Source organism: Tachyglossus aculeatus, chromosome X1 (assembly GCF_015852505.1).
Source record: "Tachyglossus aculeatus isolate mTacAcu1 chromosome X1, mTacAcu1.pri, whole genome shotgun sequence".
In the NCBI taxonomy this organism is placed as follows: domain Eukaryota; kingdom Metazoa; phylum Chordata; class Mammalia; order Monotremata; family Tachyglossidae; genus Tachyglossus; species Tachyglossus aculeatus.
The window spans coordinates 128,774,531-128,780,228 of NC_052101.1; the positions used below are offsets into that span (position 1 = coordinate 128,774,531).

General features: G+C 44.5%; 1 non-coding gene across 1 annotated transcript; it reads right to left on the reverse strand.

The window, feature by feature from the left end:
* Nucleotides 1-1,624: 1,624 nt before the first annotated feature.
* On the reverse strand, nt 1,625-1,763 carry LOC119920516. Its single transcript, XR_005448257.1, has one exon. It is a non-coding gene; the product is annotated as a small nucleolar RNA SNORA7 (small nucleolar RNA).
* Between the last annotated feature and the right edge of the window lie 3,935 nt (nt 1,764-5,698).

Here is a 5,698-nt window from a genome sequence, read left to right on the forward strand (position 1 = left end):
TCAGCCCCGCAGCACTTATGTACATAGCCAGAATTTATTTTCATGTCCGTCTCTCCCCTTCTAGACTGTAAGCTTCTGGTGGGCAGAGAACTTGTCTACCAACTCAGTTATAGCGCACTCTCCCAAATGCTTAGTATGGTCCTCTGGTCAATAATACCATTGACTGATTGATTAGAGTGTAGTACTGAAAAAAGTGTGGGACCTAAGTCTCATCTAGAACTTCATTCATTCATTCAATCGTATTTATTGAATGCTTACTGTGTGCAAAACACCATATTAAGCACTTGGGAGAGTACGATATAACAATAAATAGACACATTCCCTGCCCACAATGATAAATTGGTAGGTAGATTCACCAATTAAGGGCCAGTCAGACTCCACAACTCACAGACTATTGTGGGCAACTCTTGGATAGGGATTTGTGCATCATTCATCTGTTAGAGTTCATTCATTCATATTTATTGAGTGTTTACTGTGTGCAGAGCTCTGTACCAAGCATTTGGGAAAGTCCAACACAACAATAAACAGTGACATTCCCTGCCCCAAATGAGCTTACAGTCTAGGGCAGGGGACAGGCAACAGTACAAATAAATAAAATTACAGCTATGTACGAAAGTGCTATGGGACCTGGAGGGAAGAAGAGCAAAGGGTGACGCAGAAGGGAGTGGGAGATGAGGAAAAGTGGGGCTTAGTCTGGGAAGTCCTCTTGGAGGAGTCCTTTAAAGGCCTCAATAAGCATGTGTTTAGAGGCGAACCTTTAGACAGACACAGGAAAAGGAAGTAGAAAACAGAATCAAAAAGGCCAACTTATCCTTTGGGAGATTGTCAGAGTGTGGCGGTAGCGAGATACTAAGCTCCAGCCTTCTGTAGAGGTCTACAGAGCTGGAGGGTTGTTCAACATCTCCCTGCCTCAGTTCCCTCATCTGTAAACTGGGGATTAATACTGTGAACCCCATGTGGGATGTGGACGGTGACCAACATAATTATCTTATATCTGCCCCAGCACTTAGTTCAGTGTCTGGCACATAGTAAGCACTTAACAAATACCATAAAAAGCAAGCAAACAAACGAACAAAGCCCTTCTCCACAACTGTGAGACCTGAAACCTAAACACGTGTCACACCTGGCTCTTTGACCAGTTTCTCCAGAGTCGCTTACAGACTGCACTCCATTTCATATAGCAGGATTGAAAAACAACAAAGTCCCAAAGGCAGCTTTATCATCAGGACCTGCCTTTATTACCAATAAGTATCAAGAACTGTACTGCGCACCTACTACGTGCAGAGTACTGTACTAACAACTTGGGAATGAATAAAAAGAGTAAACCACTCAGTCCCTGCCCTGGAGAAACTTACAGTCTAATAATGGAAACAGACACAAACTGTCCAATAGACACTAGGTAAAAGAAAAAAAAGCATACATGTCTTGTCTTACGCTGTCGAGTTGTCTCCAACCCAGAGCGACGCCATGGACACATCTCTCCCAGAATGCCCCACCTCCACCTGTACTGGTTCTAGGAGTGGATCCATAGAGTTTTCTTGGTAAATATATGGATGTGGTTTACCAATGAAAATTCTCCCTGACTCTCTCTCATGCTGCTGCTGCTCAGCACTGGTGAGCTTTGACTTGTAGCAGTTTTGCCTTCCACTCGCTAGCCACTTCCCAAGCTAGGAATGGAATGGGGAGGCCTCTGCTTGACTCTCCCACTCATAGTCGAGACTGGTAGAGTACTGGAAACTCTCCAGGTGCGACCCTGAGAGGGGAAGAGCATGCATACAAATGATGAAAACTAAAGTGACACACTCAGAGAATCAATGAATAAATGTTACAATAAATAGATAGATATTTGGGTGGTAGGGTGGTTGACAGGGAGGGATAATTATATTTCACTGTGTTTGCATTATTATTATTATCCTTATTATGATTATTATTATTGATAGTAGTAGTAGTAGTAGTGGTAGTGGGATCATTACTATTATTTATTTTGTGTTTGCTTACTATGTGCCAGCCTTCCAAAGTACAAACCACATCTCAAAATGGTAGGGGTTGGAACAGTCATTAATATGGGAAGCAGCATGGTCTAGTAGGCAGAGCACAGGCCTGGGAGTTAAAAGGACCTGAGTTCTATTCCCAGCTCTGACACTTGTCTGTTCTGTGACCCTAGGCAAGTCACTTAATTCCTCTGTGCCTTGGTAACCTCACCTGTAAAATGGGGATGAAGACTGTGAGCCCCATGTGGGACATGGAGAAGCAGCATGGTGTAGTGGATAGAGCATGGGCTAGGGAGTCAGGAGGCCATGGGTTTTTTAATGGCATTTATTAAGCACTTACTATGTGCAAAGCACTCTTCTAAGTGCTGGGGAGGTTACAAGGTGATCAGGTTGTCCCACGGGGGGGCTCCCAGTCTTAATCCCCATTTTACGGATGAGGTAACTGAGGCACAGAGAAGTTAAGTGACTTGCCCAAAGTCACACAGCTGACTATTGTTGGAGCCAGAATTTGAACCCATGACCTCTGACTCCAAAGCCCGTGCTCTTTCCATTGAGCCATGCTGCTGTTCTAATCCTGGTTCCATCACTTGTCTGCTCTGTGAACTTGGGCAAGTCACTTCACTTCTCTGTGCCTCATCTGTAAAATGGGGATTAAGACTGTGAGCCCCTCATGGGACAACCTGATTACCTTGTATCTACTGAGCACTAGAACGGTGCTTGGCACATAGTAAGCACTTAAACCATAATAATAATAATTATTATTATTATTGTTATGTCCATCCTGATTAGCTTGTATCTACCCAAGAGCTTGGTACAGTGTCTGGTCCACGTAAGTGCCTAACAAATACCATTAAAAAGTCCTGTTGGGACTGTGACTTCAGTGAGGAAGGTTTTTGATATAAGTAACATCTAGAGAATTCTGAAGAATGGACAGGCCAAGAGGTAATCCAGAAAAATAGGGAACTCACATAGGCAGGGAAGATCACAGTGTCTCTGCTGCTGTGTTTGATTAATGTTTTGATCACTTGAGCGTCCATCTTTGACTCTTTCCCATGCCACTGCTGCCCAGCACAGCTGAGTTCTAATCTCAAGGACCTGGGTTCTAAACCCAGCTCTGCCACATGTCTGCTGTATGACCTTAGGCTCATCACTTAAGTTCTCTATGTCTCGGTTCCTTCATCTACAAAAAGGCGATTCAATACCTGTTCTCCTTCCTCCTTAGACCATGAGCCCTTTGTGGTACCTGATTATCTTGTATCTACCCCAGTGCTTAACAGTGCTGGGTGTGTAGTAAATGCTTAACAAATACTATTATTATTATTATTCCTATTACTACTACTGCTATTACTGCTGCTACTATCAATCAATCATATTTATTGAGTGCCTACTATGTGCAATGCACTGTACTCTGCTGGGGTAGATACAAGATAATCAGGTACCACACAGGGCTCACGGTCTAAGTAGAAGGGAGAACAGGTATTGAATCTCCAGTATAACAGAGTTGGTAGACATGTTCCCTGCCCACAACGAGCTCACAGTCTAGAGGGGGAAACAGATATTAATACAAATAAAAAATTATGGATAGGTATGTGAGTGCTGTACTACTAATACTCTACTATTCAATTGTATTTATTGAGCACTTACTGTGTGCAAAGCACTGGGCTAAGCACTTGGGAAGTGCAAGTCGGCAACATATAGAGACAGTCCCTACCCAACAATGGGTTCACAGTCTAGAAGGGGGAGACAGACAACAAAACAAAACATGTAGACAGGTGTCAAAATCATCAGAATAAATAGAATTATAGCTATATGCACGTCACTAACAAAATAAATATAGAATAGTAAATATGAACAAGTAAAATAAATAGAGTAATAAATCTGTACAAATATATATAAGTGCTGTGGGGAGGGGAAGGAGGTAGGGCAGAAGGGCAGATGGGGAGGAAGAGAGGAGAAAGGGGGCTCAGTCTGGGAAGGCTTCCTGGAGGAGGTGAGCTCTCAGTAGGGCTTTGAAGGGAAGAAGAGAGCTAGTTTAGCAGATGTGTGGAGGGAAGGCATTCCAGGCCAGGGGAAGGACGTGAGATGGGGGTCAATGGTGGGACAGGCGAGAACGAGGCACAGTGAGGAGGTTAGCGGTACAGGAGCAGAGGGTGTGCACTGGGCTATAAAAGGAGAGAAGGGAGGTGAGGTAGGAGGGGGCAAAGTGATGGAGAGCCTTGAAGCCGAGAGTGACTCAACTACTATTATTGCTGTTACTACTACTACTACTACTACCACTACTACTGTTACTTCAAGAATCAGTCCACCCCTCACTCCTCTTTCAACAGAACTTCACTCCCACAAGGCCAGGAAGGAGCCCAGGCCACTCAAATTAAAAAAACAAAACAAAACACCAGAAAACAAAAAGCAAAAAACAACTGAGGCATCGACTTGGCTAAATATTTCCCTGGGGCAATTGAAATGCTTCAGGAACACCAAGTTGCTTGTTTAGAACCATCTGTTCCATTCCCCTCCACAATGGCATGCTTTTGTTTCCTCCCTGACTAGGCAGCTGGTAACAAATCCCAACCAGAGTTAATACAGATTCTTAATAATTCCAGCAATTGATGATGAAAACCTCTGTGCTGACTCCCAGAAGATCTGACAGGGATTGTCTAGTGGAGTTCAAATGAGGAAGAGGAAGGGCCTGTCCAGGGGAGAGGTTACAGTAAGACCTGACTAAAATCAGGGCCACTAGTGACCACTAGTCCAGAAATAGCAAATTGGGACCTGTTTTGTGATCTCTAATGCTACATGGAATATGGTCCAGCCAGTTTGGCTCTAATGCATCATTTCACTATGCAATTTCGACAGAATTGGGGGACCTTCTGCCACACACCAGTCTGTTCTGAGATTACCAGAATCCACATTGGCAAGACCAAACTGGATGTTACTCGTGAAATTTTTTTAAGCATCTGCCTAGCAATCGTCTTATCACAGCTGCAAAAACATAAGGGGATAAGATGTTCAATTTGTGAGTCGGAAAATGGCCCAGTATACCCTTTCCATCATGATAACCAGATGGAGGAACTGCAGCCTCGTGGCATATTTCTGTCCCACACTATTTCACAGTCTCCCAGAGGATGCCCGTGCACCCAGCTTCTACTCTCTTCTTCATCATCTATCTGCATCTCTATACGGCAGGCTGCCGGGGTAACAGAATTCTGTGATGCCATTCAATTCCCGGTGGCCAAATAAATTATTTGCCGTAGTGTAGGGTTTCCTTGGTGCAGGTGGACACATCACTTTATTCTTGTCCTCTTCTGGTTCTCCTCCCTTCTCTCTGGCCACTCCTTCTCAATCTCTTTCATAGGCTTCTCCTCTGCCTCCCACCCCCTAACAGTGAGAGTCCCTCAGAGTTCAGTTCTGGGTCCTCTTTCATTTTCCATCTACACTCACTCCTTTGGAGAACTCATCCACTCCCACAGGTTTCAACTACCATCTCTGCACAGATGACTCCCAAATCTTCCTCCCCAGCCCTCACCTCCTTTTCTCTACATTCTCACATTTTCCCCTGCCCTCAGGGCATCTCTACTTGGGTGGCCCGCCGACATCTCAAACTTAACATGTCCAGAAACAGAACACCTCATCTTCCCAACCAAACACTCTCCTCCCCCCGACTTTCCCATCACTGTCTCACAAGCCCGCAACCTTGGCATTATCCTCAA